This window comes from Triticum urartu, chromosome 3A, assembly GCF_056163025.1.
Source record: "Triticum urartu cultivar PI428250 chromosome 3A, HENAU_Tu73, whole genome shotgun sequence".
Taxonomy (NCBI): Eukaryota; Viridiplantae; Streptophyta; class Magnoliopsida; order Poales; family Poaceae; genus Triticum; species Triticum urartu.
In genome coordinates, this window is record NC_141875.1 from 237748036 (window position 1) to 237766129 (window position 18094).

An 18094-nucleotide genomic window follows, 5' to 3' on the forward strand; every position below is an offset into this window, starting at 1 on the left:
TCGTCTTATTCCTCTCAAGTGGCAGCTAAGCAACAAAATTTCTGGCTTCCTCCACCTCCTCCGTTTCGTCAGCCCTGCCAGTAGAAGCACTCAGGTGGTCGTGGATCTTCCCACCCACCCAACCCAGGCTATCAGAACAAGTCCCAGACTCAGGCTTCGAGGATAGGTGGTCCTCCACCTCCACCTTTCCATATGCTTTCAGAGGTCACTTGTCACAGGTGTGGTTTGAAAGGGCATTACTCAAACAAGTGCACCCAGAAGCGCCTTCCGCCTCCTCCTCCGGTCAGGTCAGCAAGCAATGCAGTCGTCAAGCACAATCCCAAGTCTGCAAGGGTGAACATGATGAATTCAGCTCAAGCAGAGGATTCTTCAGAAGCGGTCATGGGTAATTGATAACCCACAAGTATAGGGGATTGCAACAGTTTTCAAGGGTAGAGTATTCAACCCAAATTTATTGATTCGACACAAGGGAAGCCAAAGAATATTCTCAAGTATTAGCAACTGAGTTGTCAATTCAACCACACCTAGAAAATTAATATCTGCAGTGAAGTATTTAGTAGTAAAGTAATACGATAGTAGTGGAACGGTAGCAAAAGTAATATTTTTGGGTTTTGTAGTGATTGTAACAATAGCAATGGAAAAAGTAAATAAGCGAAGAACAATATAGGAAAAGCTCGTAGGCAATGGATCAGTGATGGAGAATTATGCCGGATGCGATCGATCATGTAACAGTCATAACCTAGGGTGACACAGAACTAGCTCCAGTTCATCAATGTAATGTAGGCATGTATTCTGAATATAGTCATACGTGCTTATGGAAAAGAACTTGCATGACATCTTTTGTCCTACCCTCCCTGTGGTAGCAGGGTCCTATTGGAAACTATGGGATATTAAGGCCTCCTTTTAATAGAGTACCGGACCAAAGCATTAACACATGGTGAATACATGAACTCCTCAAACTACGGTCATCACCGGTAAGTATCCCGATTATTGTCACTTCAGGGTTAACGGATCATAACACATAATAGGTGACTATAGACTTGCAAGGTAGGATCTAGAACTCTCATATATTGATGAAAACATAATAGGTTCAGATCTAAAATCATGGCACTCGGGCCCTAGTGACAACCATTAAGCATAGCGAAGTCATAGCAACATCAATCTCAGAACATAATGGATACTAGGGATCAAACCCTAACAAAGCTAACTCGATTGCATGATAAATCTCATCCAACCCATCACCGTCCAGCAAGCCTACGATGGAATTACTCATGCACGGTGGTGAGCATCATGAAATTGGTGATGGAGGAAGGTTGATGCTGACGATGGCGACGGATTCCCCTCCCCGGAGCCCCGAACGGACTCCAGATCAGCCCTCCCGAGAGAGTTCAGGGCTTGGCGGCGGCTCCTTATCGTAAAACGCGATGAATCCTTCTCTCTGGTATTTTTTCTCCCCGAAAGTGAATATATGGAGTCGAGGTCGGTGGAGCGTCAGGGGGCCCATGAGCCAGGGGGCGCGCCCCCACCCTCGTGGACAGGGTGTGGGCCCCCTGATGTGGTTCTTTCTTCCAGTATTTTTTATATATTCCAAAATAATTCTTCGTTGATTTTTAAGCCATTCCGAGAACTTTTATTTCTGCACAAAAATAACACCATGGCAATTCTGCTGAAATAGCGTCAGTCCGGGTTAGTTCCATTCAAATCATGCAAGTTAGAGTCCAAAACAAAGGCAAAAGTGTTTGGAAAAGTAGATACGACGGAGACGTATCAACTCCCCAAAGCTTAAACCTTTGCATGTCCTCAGGCAATTCAGTTGATAAACTGAAAGTGATAAAGAAAAACTTCTACAAACTCTGTTTGCTCTTGTTGTTGTAAATATGTAAAGCCAGCATTGAAGTTTTTAGCAAAGATTATGAACTAACCATATTCACAATAACATTTAGGTCTCATGTTTACTCATATCAATGGCATAATCAGCTAGCGAGAAATAATAACAAATCTCGGATGACAACACTTTATCAAAATAATCATGATATGATATGACAAGATGGTATCTCGCTAGCCCTTTCTGAGACCGCAAAACATAAATGCAGATCACCTTTAAAGATCAAGGACTGACTTGACATTGTAATTCATGGTAAAAGAGATCTAGTCACAGTCATACTCAATGTAAACTAACAGTAATGGATGCAAATGACAGAGGTGCTCTCCAAACTGGTGCTTTTTAATAAGAGGATGATGACTCAACATAAAAGTAAATAGATAAGCCCTTCGCAGAGGGAAGCATGGATTTGCAGAGGTGCCAGAGCTCGGTTTTCAAATAGACATGAGTAATATTTTGAGCGGTATACTTTCATTGTCAACATAACAACCGAGAGATCTCGATATCTTCCTTGCTACACACATTATAGGTGGTTCCCAAATAGAATGGTAAAGTTTATACCCCCCCTCCACCAACAAGCATCAATCCATGGCTTGCTCGAAACAACGAGTGCCTCCAACTAACAAGAGTCCTGGGGGAGTTTTGTTTGCAGTTATTTTGATTTGATTTGCATAAAGCATGGGACTGGGCATCTCGGTGACCAGCCATTTTCTCGCGAGTGAGCGGAGTCCACTCCTCTTGAGAATAACCCGCCTAGCATGGAAGATACAGACAGCCCTAGTTGATACGTGAGCTATTCGAGCATACAAAACAAAATGTTTATTTGAAGGTTTAGAGTTTGGCACATACAAATTCACTTGGAACGGCAGGTAGATACCGTATATAGGTAGGTATGGTGGACTCATATGGAATAACTTTGGGGTTTATGGAATTGGATGCACAAGAAGTATTCCCTCTTAGTACAAGTGAAGGCTAGAAAAAGACTGGGAAGCGACCAGCTAGAGAGCAACAATAGTCATGAACATGCATTAAAATTAATCAACACCGAATGCAAGCATGAGTAGGATATAATGCACCATGAACATAAATATCATAGAGGCTATGTTGATTTTGTTTCAACTACATGCGTGAACATGTGCCAAGTCGAGCCACTCGAATCATTCGAAAGAGGATACCACCCTATCATACCACATCACAACCATTTTAATAGCATGTTGGCACGCAAGGTAAATCATTAAGCTCCTAGCTAATTAAGCATGGCATAAGCAACAATAATCTCTAATTGTCATTGGAAATATGTTTCTTTCATAATAGGCTGAATCAGGAATGATGAACTGATCATATTTACAAAAACAAGAGAGGTCGAGTTCATACCAGCTTTTCTCATCTCAATAAGTTCATCATATGATCATCATTACTGCCTCTCACTTGCACGACCGAACGATGTGGATAATAATAATAGTGCACGTGCATTGGACTAAGCTGGAATCTGCAAGCATTCAATTCAAGAGAGAAGACAAGGTAATATGGGCTCTTTGTTAGATCAACAATAATGCATATGAGAGCCACTTAACATTTTCATCATGGTCTTCTCCTCTCGACCCTAAAGAACAAGAAAAGAAACGAAACTATTTACACGGGAAAGCTCCCAATAAGCAAAAGAAGAACGAGAAATATTTTTGGGTTTTCTTTTTAATTACTACTACTACAACATGAAAAGTAAACTAGCTAAAAGCTACAACTATTTTTTTGGTTTTTTCTTAAGGTTTATCAAACACACAAGAAGAAAGCATAAAAAGGGAAATAAACTAGCATGGATATTACAATGAAAAAGTATGAGCACCGACAACTAGTATGAGTGTGTGAACATGAATGTAATGTCGGTGAGAGATACGTACTTCCCCAAGATTAGGCTTTTGGCCTAAGTTGGTCTATGGCCACGGATGGCCTGGCGGATATCCAAATTTATAGCTGGGGTCGTACTGAGAAGGAGCCTCGGGTTGCCACTGGTTGGCAATCTCCTCCGGATTCCACTGGTAAACAGACTGTCGTGAAGGATCAATTTGTGGTTCCGGCTCTGGCTCTGTAGTTAGTGTGGGGTTCCGGTAGGCGTGAATGGCCTCCGGCGGAACAAGGTACTTGCCTGTAGATAATTCAAACAAGGAAGGAGCAGGCAAAGTAATAGTCTCAGGGTGATTTTTATCAAATATCAGCTTGTACTTAAGCATATTTTCCTTACTCTTAACGATAAAATCATGTGCCGCCATACTCTTATAATCTAGAAAAACAAGAGGCAGCAACTTCTCTTCCTTCTCATAATGTCTAATAGGAATGTTAAAATGTGCAGCGAGGCGCGAGGCGAAGATACCTCCCAAGATGGGGCCCTTAGTGCGGTTAAGATTTAACCGCTTTGCAACAATAGCGCCCATACTAAATGTGTCATCACGGAACAAGGCATGGCACAAAATAATAATATCAGGAGCACTAAGGTTGCCACAGTTTCCGCGACCAATTAAGCACTACTAGCAAATATTGCAAAGTAAAGTAAAACAGGAAAATGTATGCTAGTAATTCTTGCATCGGAAACTTTCCTTGTTTCCCCTATAGCAATTGTATCAATAAACCCTTCCACATTGTCACGATGTGGTTCCTCTACACTGCCCTCAAAAGGGATCAAACAAACCCAACAAAAATCATGAAGTGACATCTCCTTATGCTCATCATATAAATAAAATTCTACCGTAGGTGGTGAGCTCCTAGAAAATGAAAGTTTTGCACAAAGATATTGGTGAGTAAGAGATACTATTCGCGTTGGTCGTGGAGGAAGCATTCTCAGCCAATTCATAGAAATCATCATAAATCCTGGCTGCTCTCAAGAAATCATCACAAGGCCATTCACATGGCCGAACCTCCGCGGTGCGAGGGAGATTATACTTGGGCTTCTTGTTCTCTTCACTTTGTTTATCCTTCGAGCTTCAGCTCGATGAGCCCCTCAAAAATATCTTCATCTTTTTCTGAAATTTTCTGAAATTTTTAGTAACTCAAAATAAAAGTGAACCAAACTCAACAAAATTGATAGCAACTACTCCTACAAGTGCCTAGAGGCAATACCATGCATTAAAACTACTTTTAACCATATAAATTTGACATGCAAGCTCAAGAACAGGATCACCTAAACAACAAAAAATTGCAATAAATAAAGCACTAGAACAAAAACTAATTGGACCATTGGAGGAGTCACATACCAAAGAACAATCCCCCAAAGCAGTTTTGTGAATGGAGCTTTGAGGAAGGAGATCGAAGATGGCAGCAAGATGAGCTTGGAATCGGGTTTGAGTTGGCTAGTGATGTTTTTGGGAGGAAGAAGGAGTGTGTGGTAGCTGGAATAAGTGGAGGGGAGCCATTGTGGGCCCAGGAGGCAGGGGGCGCGCCCAGGGGGGTGGGCGCGCCCTGTACCCTCGTGGCCAGGTGCTTGCTCCCCCTGCTGTGTTCTCAGTGCCAGATATTCTCAAATATTCTAGAAAAAATCATATTTAATTTTCAGGGCATTTGGAGAAATTTTATTTTCGGGGTATTTTTTATTGCATGGATAATTCAGAAAACAGACGGAAAATATTATTTTTGCTTTATCTAATATAAATAAGAGAAAGCAAAAAGAGGGTACAGAGAATTGTGTTTTCTAAATTCATCCATCTCTTGCTCATAAAAAGGAATGAACTAACAAGGTTGATCAAGTCTTGTTAACAAACTCATTCCGAATTGCATGAAACTGGAGAATTTTTGAATAACACTAGGTTACCTCAAGGGGGATATGCATGTCCCCAATAATAAGAATATCATATTTGTTTTTGACAGTAGGAAGAAGAAATTCAAAACCTCCAATAGTAATTGTTGAAATTTTTCCAATAGAATTGATACTGTGGACTTGAGGTTGTTTCCTCAGAAAGTGTACCGTATGCTCATTACCATTAACATGAAAAGTGACATTGCCTTTGGTGCAATCAATAACAGCCCTTGCAATATTTAAAAAGGGTCTTCCAAGAATAATAGACATACTATCGTCCTCGGGAATATCAAGAATAACAAAGTCCATTAAAATAGTAACGTTTGCAACCAGAACAGGCACATCCTCACAGATACCGACAGGTATAGCAGTTGACTTGTCAGCCATTTGCAAAGATATTTCAGTAGGTGTCAACTTATCCAAATCAAGTCTACGATATAAAGAGAGAGGCATAACACAAACACTAGCTCCAAGATCACATAAAGCAGTTTTAACATAGTTTCTTTTAATGGACCATGGTATAGTTGGTACTCCTAGATCTCCTAGTTTCTTTGGTATTCCACCCTTAAAAGTATAATTAGCAAGCATGGTGGAAATTTCAGCTTCCGGTATCTTTCTCTTATTTGTAACAATTTCTTTCATATACTTAGCATAGGGATTCATTTTAAGCATACCAGTCAAACGCATACGCAAAAAGATAGGTCTAATCATTTCAGCAAAGCACTCAAAATCCTCATCATCCTTTTTCTTGGATGGTTTAGGAGGAAAAGGCATGGGTTTCTGAACCCATGGTTCTCTTTCTTTACCGTGCTTCCTAGCAACAAAGTCTCTCTTATCATAACATTGATTCTTTGATTGCGGGTCATCAAGATCAACAACAGGTTCAATTTCTACATCATTGTCATTGCTGGGTTGAACATCAACATGAACATCATTATTAACATTATCACTAGGTTCATGTTCATTACTAGATTGTGTTTCAGCATCAGGAATAGAAATATTATTGGGATTCTTAGGTGTGTCTACAACAGGTTCACTAGAAGTAGGCAAAGTCCTATCATTTTTCTTTTTCTTCCTCTTAGAAGGACTGGGTGCAACTACATTAGCGCTCTGAGAATCTTGCTCAATTCTCTTAGGGTGGCCCTCAGGATACAAAGGTTCCTGAGTCACTTTACCTCCTCTAGTTGCAACTCTAACAACAAAGTCGTTATTTTTACTATTCAATTCATTGAGCAAATCATTCTGAGCTTTAAGTACTTGTTCTACTTGAGTGGTAACCATAGAAGCATGTTTACTAATAAGTTTAAGTTCACCTTTAACACTAGCCATATAATCACTCAAGTGTTCAATCATATAAGCATTATGTTTCAATTGTCTACCAACATAAGCATTACAATCTTCTTGCTTAACCATAAAGTTATCAAATTCATCCAAACATTGGCTAGCAAACTTAGCAGGAGGGGTTTCAGCTTTATCATATCTATAGAGAGAATTTACCTATACTACCTGTGTCGGGTTATCGAGACCATGTGTTTCTTCAATAGGTGGTGAATTAAGACCATGTATTTCTTCAACATGAGGTAAATTCTTAACATCTTCTGCTTTTATACCTTTTCTTTCATAGATTTCTTTGCCTCTTGCATATCTTCAGGACTGAGAAATAGAATACCCCTTTTCTTCGGAGTTGGCTTAGGAGTCAGTTCAGGAAGTGTCCAATTATTTTCATTAGTCAACATATTATTCAATAGCAGTTCAGCTTGATCAACAGTTCTTTCCCTGAAAACACAGCCAGCACAACTATCCAGGTAATCTCTGGAAGCATCGGTTAGTCTGTTATAAAAGATATCAAGTATTTCATTTTTCTTGAGAGGATGATCAGGCAAAGCATTAAGTAATTGGAGAAGCCTCCCCCAAGCTTGTGGGAGACTCTCTTCTTCAATTTGCACAAAATTATATATTTCCCTTAAAGTAGCTTGTTTCTTATGAGCAGGGAAATATTTAGCAGAGAAGTAATAAATCATATCCTGGGGACTACGCACACAACCAGGATCAAGAGAATTAAACCATATCTTAGCATCACCCTTTAATGAGAACGGAAATAATTGAAGGATATAATAGTAGCGAGTTTTCTCATCATTAGTGAACAGGGTAGCTATATCATTTAATTTAGTAAGATGTGCCACAACAGTTTCAGATTAATAGCCATAGAAAGGATTAGACTCAACGAAAGTAATTAACTCAGGATCAACAGAGAAATCATAATCCTTATCAGTAACAAATATATGTGAAGTAACATAAGCAGGATCATATTTCATTCTAGCATTCAGAGATTTTTGTTTAAGCTTAGCTAATAATTTCTTAAGATCACTTCTATCATTGCAGGCAAGAAAGTCTCTAGCAGTTTCTTCATCCATAACATAACCCTCAGGAACAATAGGCAATTCATATCTAGGGGGAGAATCTTCATCATCACTTTCATCAATATTATCAGTTTCAATAATTTCATTCTCTCTAGCCCTAGCAAGTTGTTCATCAAGAAATTCACCAATTGGCACAGTAGTATCAAGCATAGAAGTAGTTTCATCATAAGTATCATGCGAAGAAGAAGTGGCATCTTCAATAACATGCGACATATAAAAATTAATAGCAGAAGCAGGTTTAGGTGTCGCAAGCTTACTCAAAACAGAAGGTGAATCAAGTGCAGAGCTAGATGGCAGTTCCTTACCTCCCCTCGTAGTTGAGGGATAACTCTTAGTTCTTGGATCTTTCAAATTCTTCATAATGATAAGCAGATATAAATCCCAAGTGACTCAAAGAATAGAGCTATGCTCTCCGGCAACGACGCCAGAAAATAGTCTTGATAACCCACAAGTATAGGGGATCGCAACAGTTTTCGAGGGTAGAGTATTCAACCCAAATTTATTAATTCGACACAAGGGGAGCCAAATAATATTCTCAAGTATTAGCAGCTGAGTTGTCAATTCAACCACACCTGGAAACTTAATATCTGCAGCGAAGTGTTTAGTAGCAAAGTAATATGATAGTAGTGGTAACAGTAGCAAAAGTAATATTTTTGGGTTTTGTAGTGATTGTAACAGTAGCAGCGGAAAAGTAAATAAGCGAAGAACAATATAGGAAAAGCTCGTAGGCAATGGATCGGTGATGGAGAATTATGCCGGATGCGATCGATCATGTAACAGTCATAACCTAGGGTGACACAGAACTAGCTCCAGTTCATCAATGTAATGTAGGCATGTAGTCCGAATATAGTCATACGTGCTTATGGAAAAGAACTTGCATGACATCTTTTGTCCTACCCTCCCATGGCAGCGGGGTCCTATTGGAAACTAAGGGATATTAAGGCCTCCTTTTAATAGAGTACCGGACCAAAGCATTAACACATGGTGAATACATGAACTCCTCAAACTACGGTCATCACCGGTAAATATCCCGATTATTGTCACTTCGGGGTTAACGGATCATAACACATAATAGCTGACTATAGACTTGCAAGATAGGATCTAGAACTCTCATATATTGATGAAAACATAATAGGTTTAGATCTAAAATCATGGCTCTCGGGCCCTAGTGACAAGCATTAAGCATAACAAAGTCATAGCAACATCAATCTCAGAACATAGTGGATACTAGGGATCAAACCCTAACAAAACTAACTCGATTACATGATAAATCTCATACAACCCATCACCATCCAGCAAGCCTATGATGTAATTACTCACACACGTCGGTGAGCATCATGGAATTGGTGATGGAGGAAGGTTGATATTGACGATGAAGACGGATTCCCCTCTCCGGAGCCTCGAACGGACTCCAGATCATCCCTCCCGGGAGAGTTTAGGGCTTGGCAGCGGCTTCGCATCATAAAACGTGATGAATCCTTCTCTCTGGTTTTTCTCCCTGAAAGTGAATATATGGAGTCAAGGTTGAGGTCGGTGGAGCATCAGGGGGCCCACGAGGCAGGGGCGCGCCCCCACCCTCGTGGACAGGGTGTGGGCCCCCTGACGTGGTTCTTTCTTCCAGTATTTTTTATATATTCCAAAATAATTCTCCGTTGATTTTCAGGTCATTCCGAGAACTTTTTTTTCTACAAAAAATAACACCATGGCAATTCTGCTGAAAACAGCGTCAATCCGGGTTAGTTCCATTCAAATCATGCAAGTTAGAGTCCAAAACAAGGGCAAAAGTGTTTGGAAAAGTAGATACGACGGAGACGTATCAGTAATCTCCCAGTTAATGATATTCCTATAAAAGTTCTATTTGATTCTAGTGCATCGTGTTGTTTCATGTCTAGACCATTCTTTGCAAAGCATGATTTCTCTTGGTCATATCTGGATAAACCTTTGCATGTTGTTTCTCTGGGTGGGTTAATGAGCTCCAACTCGGTGATTCCTAATGTGGCAATCAAGATGGGCAATTATAAATTTCTGGCTTACCCAATTCTACTCGGCGATTCCGATATTGATCTCATCCTCGGCATGGATGGCTTTCTCAGCACAAGGCCTTTCTTGATTGTGCTGCCAAGGAGATTAAATTGACGCACACTTCTGAGGATGTGATCATCTTTGCAGCTCGTGATGAAACCATTCCGTTGTTCTCTCTCAATGAGAAAGGCGAATTAGACGCTATTTCTCAGATCCCAGTTGTTTGTGAGTATCAAGATGTCCTTCCTGAAGAGCTTCCGGGTATACCTCCTCACCGGCCAGTCGAGTTCGTTATTGATCTTGAGCTCGGCACAGAACCCGTTTGCAAGCGCCCATACAAGCTTGGGCCAAAAGAGCTGAAAGAATTGAAGAAACAACTCGATGAACAAGACTGTCTGGGTCTGATCAGACCAAGTTCATTTCCTTGGGGTTGTGGTGTTCTTTTTATCCAGAAGAAAGATGGCACAGACCGACTTTGCATCGATTACCGCCCTTTGAACAAGAAGACAATCAAGAATAAATACCAACTTCCCAATATCAATGAGCTATTTGAGCAACTCAAATGTGCAAAGGTGTTTTCAAAGCTTGACCTCCGCATGGGTTATCACCAGATTCACATTCGTGAAGAAGATATCCCAAAGACAACATTCAAAACAAGCTTTGGTTCTTATGAATATACTGTCATGTCTTTCGGGCTTGTTATTGCCCCTCCAACATTCTCTCGCATGATGAACTTCATCTTCAACCCCTACACCAATGAATTTTTCCTGGTGTATCTCGATGATATCCTGGTCTTCTCCAAGAATAATAAGGATCATGCCAAACATTTGCGATTGGTACTCGATGCTACCTCTTGAGCACTGCGTTGGTTTTCCCTTGAAGAGGAAAGGGTGGAGCAGTAAAGCAGCGTAAGTATTTCCCTCAGTTTTTGAGAACAAAGTATCAATCCAGTAGGAGACCACGTGCGAGTCACCTCGTACCTACATAAACAAATAAGAACCTCACAACCAATGCGATAAAGGGGTTGTCAATCCCTTCACGACCACTTGCAAGAGTGAGATCTGATAGAGATGATAATAATAAGATAAATATTTTTGGTATTTTTATGATATAGATTGAAAGTAAAGATTGCAAAATAAAGTAGATGGAAAATTTATATGATGGAGAATAGACTCGGGGGCCATAGGTTTCACTAGTGGCTTCTCTCAAGATAGCATAAGTATTACGATGGGTGAACAAATTACTGTCGAGCAATTGATAGAAAATCGAATAATTATGAGAATATCTAGGCATGATCATGTATATAGGCATCACATCCGAGACAAGTAGACCGACTCCTGCCTGCATCTACTACTATTACTCCACACATCGACCGCTATCCAACATGCATCTAGAGTATTAAGTTCATAAGAACAGAGTAACGCCTTAAGCAAGATGACATGATGTAGAGGGATAAACTCATGCAATATGATATAAACCCCATCTTTTTATCCTTGATGGCAACAATACAATACGTGTCGTTTCCCTTTCTGTCACTGGGATCGAGCACCGCAAGATTGAACCCAAAGCTAAGCACTTCTCCCATTGCAAGAAAGATCAATCTAGTAGGCCAAACCAAACTGATAATTCAAAGAGACTTGCAAAGATAAACCAATCATAGATAAAAGAATTCAGAGAAGATTCAAATATTGTTCATAGATAGACTTGATCATAAACGCACAATTCATCAGATCTTGACAAACACACCGCAAAAGAAGATTACATCGAATAGATCTCCAAGAGAATCGAGGAGAACTTTGTATTGAGATCCAAAGAGAGAGAAGAAGCCATCGAGCTACTAGCTATGGATCCGAAGGTCTTAAGAAAACTACTCACACATCACCAGAGAGGCCATGGAGTTGATGTAGAGGCCCTCCGTGATCAATGCCCCCTTCGGCGGAGCTCTAGAAAAGGCCCCAAGATGGGATCTCTCGGGTACAGAAGGTTGCGGCGGTGGAATTAGGTTTTCGTGGTGCTCCTGGATGTTTGGGGGGTACGTGGATATATATAGGAGGAAGAAGTATGTCGGTGGAGCAACAAGGGGCCCACGAGGGTGGAGGGCACGCCCAGGGAGGGTAGGCGCGCCCCCTGCCTCGTGGCCTCCTCGATTGTTTCTTGACGCCCACTCCAAGTCTCCTGGATCACGTTCGTTGAGAAAATCACATTCCCGAAGGTTTCATTCCGTTTGGACTCCGTTTGATATTCCTTTTTGGTGAAACACTGAAATAGGCAAAAAATAGCAATTTGGGCTGGGCCTCCGGTTAATAGGTTAGTCCCAAAATAATATAAAAGTGTAAAAATAAGCCCAATAACATCCAAAATAGATAATATAATAGCATGTAGCAATAAAAAATTATAGATACATTGGAGACGTATCAACATCCCCAAGCTTAATTCCTGCTCGTCCTCGAGTAGGTAAATGATAAAAAAGAATTTTTGATGTGGAATGCTTCCTAACATATTTCTCAATGTAATTTTTCTTTATTGTAGCATGAATGTTCAGATCCAAAAGATTCAAGATAAAAGTTTAATATTGACATAGAAATAATAATACTTCAAGCATACTAACTAAGCAATCATGTCTTCTCAAATAACATGGCCAAAGAAAGTTATCCCTACAAAATCATATAGTCTGGCTATGCTCTATCTTCATCACACAATATATTAAATCATGCACAACCCCGAGACAAGCCAAGCAATTGTTTCATACTTTTGATGTTCCCAAACATTTTCAATCTTCACGCAATATATGAGCGTGAGCCATGGATATAGCACTATGGTGGAATAGAATGGTGGTTGTGGAGAAGACAAAAAAGGAGAAGATAGTCTCACATCAACTAGGCGTATCAACGGGCTATGGAGATGCCCATCAATAGATATCAATGTGAGTGAGTAGGGATTGCCATGCAACAGATGCACTAGAGCTATAAGTGTATGAAAGCTCAAAAAAAGAAACTAAGTGGGTGTGCATCCAACTTGCTTGCTCACGAAGACCTAGGGCAATTTGAGGAAGCCCATCTTTGGAATATACAAGCCAAGTTCTATAATGTAAAATTCCCACTAGTTTATGAAAGTGACAACATAAGAGACTCTCTATCATGAAGATCATGGTGCTACTTTGAAGCACAAGTGTGGAAAACGGATAGTAACATTGTCCCTTCTATATTTTTCTCTCATTTTTTTGGGCCTTCTTTCTTTTTTTCTTTTTGGCTTCTTTTTTTATTTTTATTTTATTTTTCGTCCGGAGTCTCATCCCGACTTGTGGGGGAATCATAGTCTCCATCATCCTTTCCTCACTGGGACAATGCTCTAATAATGATGATCATCACACTTCTTTTTTACTTACAACTCAAGAATTACAACTCAATACTTAGAACAAAATATGACTCTATGTGAATGCCTCCGGCGGTGTACCGGGATATGCAATGAATCAAGAGTGACATGTATGAAATAATTATGAACGATGGCTTTGCCACAAATACGATGTCAACTATATGATCATGCAAAGCAATATGACAATTATGAAGCGTGTCATAACAAATGAAACAGTGGAAAGTTGCATGGCAATATATCTCGGAATGGCTATGGAAATGCCATAATAGGTAGATATGGTGGCTGTTTTGAGGAAGGTATATGGTGGGTTTATGGTACCAGCGAAAGTTGCGCGGTACTAGAGAGGCTAGCAATTGTGGAAGGGTGAGGGTGCGTATAATCCATGGACTCAACATTAGTCATAAAGAACTCACATACTTATTGCAAAAATCTATTAGTTATCGAAACAAAGTACTACGCGCATGCTCCTATGGGGATAGATTGGTAGGAAAAGACCATCGCTCGTCCCCGACCGCCACTCATAAGGAAGACAATCAATAAATAAATCATGCTCCGACTTCATCACATAACGGTTCACCATACGTGCATGCTACGGGAATCACAAACTTCAACACAAGTATTTCTCAAATTCACAACTACTCAACTAGCATGACTCTAATATCACCATCTCCATAGCTCAAAACAATCATCAAGTATCAAACTTCTCTTAGTATTCAATGCACTTACATGAAAGTTTTTATTATTGCCATGTTGTTCTAAAGGACTCTCAAAATAATATAAGTGAAGCATGAGAGATCAATTATTTCTATAAAATAGAACCACCGCCGTGCTCTAAAAGATATAAGCGAAGCACTAGAGCAAAAACTATATAGCTCCAAAGATATAAGTGAAGCACATAGAGTATTCTAATAAATTCCAATTCATGTGTGTGTATTTGAAAAGGTGTGTACAGCAAGGATGATTGTGGTAAACTAAAATGCAAAGACTCAAATCATACAAGACTCTCCAAGCAAAACACATATCATGTGGCAAATAAAAATATAGCTCCAAGTAAAGTTACCGATGAACGAAGACAAAAGAGGGGATGCCTTCCGGGGCATCCCCAAGCTTAGGATTTTTGGTGTCCTTGTATTTTAGCTTGGTGTTCCATGGGCATACCCAAGCTTAGGCTCTTGCCACTCCTTGTTCCATAATCCATCGAATCCTTACCCAAAACTTGAAAACTTCACAACACAAAACTTAAATAGAAAATCTCATGAGCTCCGTTAGCGAAACAAAACAAAACACCACTTCAAGATACTGTAATGAACTCATTCTTTATTTGTATTGGTGTTAAACCTACTGTATTACAACTTCTCTATGGTTTATAAACTCTTTTACTAGCCATAGATTCATCAAAATAAGCAAACAACACACGAAAAACAGAATCTGTCAAAAACAGAACAGTCTGTAGTAATCTGTAGCTAACGCAAACTTCTGGAACCCCAAAAATTCTAAAATAAATTTCTGGATGTGAGGAATTTATCTATTAATCATCTTCAAAGTAATTAACTAAATATCACCCTCCAATAAAAAATGGCAGCAATTCTCGTGAGCGCTAAAGTTTCTGTTTTTTACAGCAAGATCAAAAAGACTTTCCCCAATTCTTCCCAACGGTTCTACTCTGCACAAACACTAATTAAACACAAAAAACACAACCAAAACAGAGGATAGATAAATTATTTATTACTAAACAGGAGCAAAAAGCAAGGAATAAAAATAAAATTGGGTTGCCTCCCAACAAGCGCTATTGTTTAACACCCCTAGCTAGGCATAAAAGCGAAGATAGATCTAGGTATTGCCATCTTTGGTAGGCAATCCATAAGTGGATATCATAATAGATTCATATGGTAATTTAACTTTAATTCTAGGGAAGTTTTACATGCATTTCCTTAATTTAAATGGGAATTTAATATTCCCTTCCTTCATATCAATAATTGCACCAATCGTTCTAAGGAAAGGTCTACCCAGAATAATAGGACATGAAGGATTGCAATCTATATCAAGAACAATGAAATCTATGGGCACATAATTCCTATTTGCAACAATAAGAACATCATTAATCTTTCCCATAGGTTTCTTAATAGTGGAATCCGCAAGGTGCAAGTTTAGAGAACAATCATCAAATTCACGGAAACCTAGCAAATCACACAAAGTTTTTGGAATTGTGGAAACACTAGCACCCAAATCACACAAAGCATAGCACTCATGATCTTTAATTTTTATTTTAATAGTAGGTTCCCACTCATCATAAAGTTTTCTAGGGATATAAACTTCCAACTCAAGTTTTTCTTCATAAGATTGCATCAAAGCATCAATGATATGTTTAGTAAAAGCTTTATTTTGACTATAAGCATGAGGAGAATTTAACATGGATTGCAACAAGGAAATACAATCTATCAAAGACAAATTATCATAATTAAATTCCTTGAAATCCAAGATAGTGGGTTCATTTCTATTTAAAGTTTTGACCGCTTCGATCCCACTTTTAACAGTTTTTGCATCAAGATCTAAAAACTCCAATCATTGGGACGCCTTCTAACTAAAGTTGAATCATCTCCAGTCCCATCATTATCAAGATTCATATTGCAAAACAAAGATTTAATAGGGGACACATCAATCACTTTTAGATCTTCATCCTTATTATCATGAAAACTAGAAGAACACGCTTTCATAAAGCAATCTTTCTTAGCACGCATCCTAGCGGTTCTTTCTTTGCACTCATCAATGGAAATTCTCATGGCTTTGAGAGACTCATTGATATCATGCTTAGGTGGAATATATCTAATTTTCAAAGAATCAACATCAATAGAAATTCTATCCACGGTCCTAGCCAACTCATCAATCTTAAGCAATTTTTCTTCAATCAAAGCATTGTAACTCTTTTGCGAACTAATAAATTCTTTAATATTAGATTCAAAATCAGAGAGCATCTTATTATAACTTACATAAGAATTGTTGTAGGAATTACCATAATTATTAGAGGAATTACTAGGAAATGGCCTAGAATTAAAATTATCTATACGCGTTATTACCAAAATTGTTCCTACCAACAAAATTCACATCCATAGATTCATTATTATTCTCAATCAAAGTAGACAAAGGCGTATCATTAGGATCAGTAGGAGCACTCTTATTAGCAAACAATTTCATAAGTTCATCCATCTTTCCACTCAAAACATTAATCTCTTCAATTGCATGCACTTTTTTACTAGTATATCTTTCCGTGTGCCATTGAGAATAATTAACCATAATATTAAGTAGGAGTTTGGTAGCTTCTCCTAAAGTGATTTCCATAAAAGTGCCTCCTGCGGCCGAATCTAAAAGATTTCTAGAAGCAAAGTTCAATCCGGCATAAAATTTTCGTATAATCATCCAAAGATTCAAACCATGTGTAGGGCAATTACGTATCATTAGTTTCATCCTCTCCCAAGCTTGTGCAACATGTTCATGATCAAGTTGCTGAAAATTCATAATACCGTTTCTAAGAGAGATGATCTTATCGGGAGGACAATACTTACAGATAAAAGCATATTTGCACTTATTCCATGAATCAATACTATTTTTAGGGAAAGACGAAAACCAAGCTTTAGCACGATCTCTAAGCGAAAACAAAAATAGCTTAAGTTTAACAATATCATTATCCACATATTTCTTCTTTTGCATATCACACAAATCAACAAAGTTGTTTAGATGGGTAGCGGCATCTTCACTAGGAAGGCCAGAAAACGGATCTTTCATGACAAGATTCAGCAAAGCAGTATTAATTTCACAAGATTCAACATTGGTAAGAGGATCAATCAGAGTGCTAATAAAATCATTATTGTTGGTATTGGCAAAGTCACACAATTTAGTATTATATTGAGCCATCATGACAAGCAAGCAATCCAACACACAAGCAAACAAGAAATGGGCAAAAGAGGCAAATTGGGAAAGAGAAGGCAAACGGAGAAGAGAGGGTGAATAAAACGGTAAGGGTGAAGTGGGGGAGAGTAAAACGAGAGGCAAATGGCAAATAATGTAATGCGAAGGATAGGAGTTGTGATGGGTACTTGGTATGTCTTAACTTGGCGTAGATCTCCTCGACAACGGTGCCAGAAATCCTTCTTGCTACCTCTTGAGCACTACGTTGGTTTTCCCTTGAAGAGGAAAGGGTGGAGCAGTAAAGCAGCGTAAGTATTTCTCTCAGTTTTTGAGAATCAAGGTATCAATCCAGTAGGAGACCACACGCGAGTCACCTCGTACCTACACAAACAAATAAGAACCTCACAACCAACGCGATAAAGGGGTTGTCAATCCCTTCACGACCACTTGCAACAATGAGATCTGATAGAGATGATAATAATAAGATAAATACTTTTGGTATTTTTATGATATAGATTGAAAGTAAAGATTGCAAAATAAAGCAGATGGAAAACTTATATGATGGATAACAGACCCGGGGGCCATAGGTTTCACTAGTGGCTTCTCTCAAGATAGCATAAGTATTACGGTGGGTGAACAAATTACTGTCGAGCAATTGATAGAAAAGCGGATAATTATGAGAATATCTAGGCATGATCATGTATATAGGCA